General features: G+C 57.1%; 1 long non-coding RNA gene across 3 annotated transcripts in view; it reads right to left on the bottom strand.

Annotated features, from left to right (window-relative positions):
• Nucleotides 1–1,944, bottom strand: part of LOC106726880 — a 21,758-nt gene extending 19,814 nt beyond the window's left edge. For all 3 annotated transcript variants that reach the window (XR_001363005.1, XR_001363006.1, XR_001363008.1), the window contains exon 1: nt 1,638–1,944. This is a non-coding gene — a long non-coding RNA (uncharacterized LOC106726880). The remainder of the gene's footprint in view (nt 1–1,637) is intronic.
• Nucleotides 1,945–3,333: the final 1,389 nt, after the last annotated feature.

Raw genomic sequence — 3,333 nt, forward strand, 5'->3', positions numbered from 1 at the left:
TGTGTGTCCTTCAGTCTGTGTGTCCCTCGGTTTCTGTGTCCCTCGGTCTGTCTGTCCCTCGGTCTCTGTGTCCCTCAGTCTGTGTGTCCCTCGGTCTTGGACAACGGGGGAGTCTGCTCGCATCTTCTCAGTGTGGGTGACTCTGGGAGCAGTGACACAAGGCAGTAGAGGGGAGCATGTTCAGGACCCTCCAAATCTTTTCCTTCTTTGTACTTTTTTCTTGTGTATGTTTTCGTTAATTCTTACCAGAGCATATGTTTTTTACAGAGAGAGGGAGGGAGGGAGGGAGGGAGGCCGGGAGGAGAGAGACAAGAAACAAAAAAGTAAACATGAATATGCAAGAGACACATGGATCTTTGGCTCCCACAGGAGCCCAGACCGGGGCTGGCCATGAAACCTGCATCCCAGGTATGTGCTCTGGACCAGGGATCCCACCAGCGACACTTCCCTGGGCATCCAAAGGTCTAACCAGCAAACAATGCTGGCCAGGCCTATTCCTTCCACTTAGCTGGCAGATGAGAACACATGTCACTCTTTCTTCTGGCAGAAGGCAGCCAATCTAGGATGATCACTCACCATTGATCTTTCTCTCTTCCTTTCTGAAATAGTAGAAATGTATATTTCTAAAAAACCCACTGTGGCCCTGGCCTGTGTGCCTCAGTGGGGAGAGTGTCAACCTGCAAATTGAAGGGTCCCTGGTTCGATTCCCAGTCACGGCATACGCCCGGGTTGCGGACTCGATCCCCAGTGGGGAGGGGGGGGATACAGGAGGCAGCTGATGCATGGTTCTCTCTCATCATTGACGTTTCCATCTCTCTTCCTCTCCCTTCATCTCTGAAATCAATAAAAATATATTTTTTTAAAATACACTGGGTTTCAACACAAAAGTTTACGTTGAATTTTTTTTCTCGCTACTAACACGTTCCCATGATGACCCTGCATCTGGAGGTGCCATCAATAATGGCAGCCTCCCTGGTACTGATTGCATCAATAATGGCAGCCTCCAGGGGAAGGACTGCCTCAGTAATGCCCTACAGAGGCCGCTGAGTCTAGTGGGAATAACACGTTCTCCCGATACCCCTGCACCTCGCTGTACGGACTGGCTGCCTCCATAATGGTGTCATCCAAGGGACTGGCTGCCTCAATCATAGCGGCCGCCGGGTTACTGGCTGCCTCAGGAAAGGAGACCTGTCCGGTACTGACTGCCTTGGTAACGGCGGCCGCCCCAGGACTGACTACTCCAATCATGGCAGCCTCTAGGTTACGGACTGAATTAGTGAACGCACAGCTTCCCCAGTCAGTGCAGCAGCCAAGGCCTCCCTTTGCAGGGCTGGGACGGGAAGGAGTGCAAAAGCCAGACCCGTGACTTCAGTCCATCCAGGGAAGGAATAATTGCACCCTGGACAGCCTCGATGATTTTGTAGGGTTTTCTGTGAATTATTTTTGTTGTTTGTTTGTTTGTTTGTTTGTTTGTGGTTTTTTGGGTAGAATTTTTCATCAAATTCACAGGACATTAGCTAACATTTCAGCACCACGGACAGAAGCACAAGGTGGTATTCTTTGAATGGCCACAAGAGGGCAGCAGAGGATCGTTTTTGCAAAGGAATTGGCTGACATCTTCCTTTTGCGGGGGGGACGGGGTCTCGCTATGTTGCCCAGGCTGGAGTGCAGTGGCTATTCACAGGCGCGATCGCACTGCTGATCAGCAAGGGAGCTTTGACCTACTCCGTCTCGGACCTGGGCCGGTTCACCCCTCCTTAGGCAACCTGGTGGCCCCCCGCTCCCGGGAGGTCACCATACTGATGCCGAAGTGAGTGCGGACACCCGATCGGCATAGCGCACTCCAGCCCAGAGCTCCTGGGCTCAAGCGATCCTCCAGCCTCAGCCTCCCGAGTAGCTGGGACCACAGGCGCGCGCCACCGCGCCCGGCTGACAGCTTCCTTTAAGGCAGTGGTTCTCAACCTTCCTAATGCCGCGACCCTTTAATACAGTTCCTCATGTTGTGACCCAACCATAAAATTATTTTTGTTGCAACTTCATAACTGTAATGTCGCTACTGTTATGGATCCTAATGTAAATATCTGATATGCAGGAACATAATTAAAGCATAGTGATTAATCACAAGAACAATATGTAATTATATATGTGTTTTCCGATGGTCTTAGGCGACCCCTGTGAAAGGAACGTTCGACCCCCCAAAGGGGTCGCGACCCACAGGTTGAGAACCGCTGGTCTAGTGGGAATCCCTGTTTCCCAGAACGCAACTCCCCGCCTACCGCCTGGTCCTCTCGCTAAGGAAGCGAACACACACGCGCCCGGAAGACAGTCCGGGACCCTGAATACCATCGGGTGAAACAGACACTCGGTCAGGCTGCAGGAAGGCCGCGTCACCCCAACACCTGCGGGGGCTGGGGGCTCCCGGCCCCCGGGGTCCCTCCGCGACGTCACAGGAATCCAAGCCCTGGACACCGCCTAGCCGCGCCCGGGCTGAAGGCTTCTTGACAGACACTCGCAGGAACCTGGGCAGCCAATCACCACGGGGGGTTGGGGGCGGGGGGCGGGCTCTTTCCACAGGATTCTGCCCTTGACTGGCAGGAAGGCTCCACCCTGCGCCCCGCCCTTTCCGCGTTTCTGACCGCCCATTGGCGGGCAGGGCCCCGTGACCGCAGCACTGATTGGCGGCTCCCGCTGACGCTCTGGAGGCTGGAAGCTCCCCCCTCGCCCCGCCTCACACCGGAGCGCGCGGGGCGGAAGCGCGGGTTTGAGGGGACCTCGGCCAGGTGGGCAGCGCGGCCGGAGACGGACAGGAAAACGGGGGCCTCGCGTGTGAACCCCTTTGCCGCCGGCCTTCACCCCCACTCTAAGACCCCGGGTGTCCTCCCGAGAGGCTCCCAGGACTGTCAGCCTCCAGGGACCCCAAGTCCGCTAACCCGGAGGACCCCCGGTCTCTGCGCCCAGAGGAACGCTCAATCCCCCAAAGCTCAGACCCCAGCACACCCCGAGCCCGGGCTCCCTGACCACGGCACCCCAGAAAGACCACATCCCCAACTCCGAGACCCGGAACCCTGGAGCCTGTCCCTGAGACCCCAAACCTCTGCACAGGAGCCCCAAATCCTCTCACCCGAACACCCAACTTTCCTGGCCAGAGAGACCCGGATCCTGTCCCGCGGGGCCCGTCTCCTCAGCCGGCGACGTCTCTGCCCCTTGAGGCGCCTCCTCCCGCGTCCATTGCTCCCGGAACGCGGGTGCCATTCCCGAACCCGGTTCCGTCCCAGCACAGCCCCCCCAGCCGTCAGGGCGCCTCCACCTCCACCCCCAGGGCGCTCAGGCCCC

This window comes from Myotis brandtii, unplaced genomic scaffold (assembly GCF_000412655.1).
Source record: "Myotis brandtii unplaced genomic scaffold, ASM41265v1 scaffold1094, whole genome shotgun sequence".
In the NCBI taxonomy this organism is placed as follows: domain Eukaryota; kingdom Metazoa; phylum Chordata; class Mammalia; order Chiroptera; family Vespertilionidae; genus Myotis; species Myotis brandtii.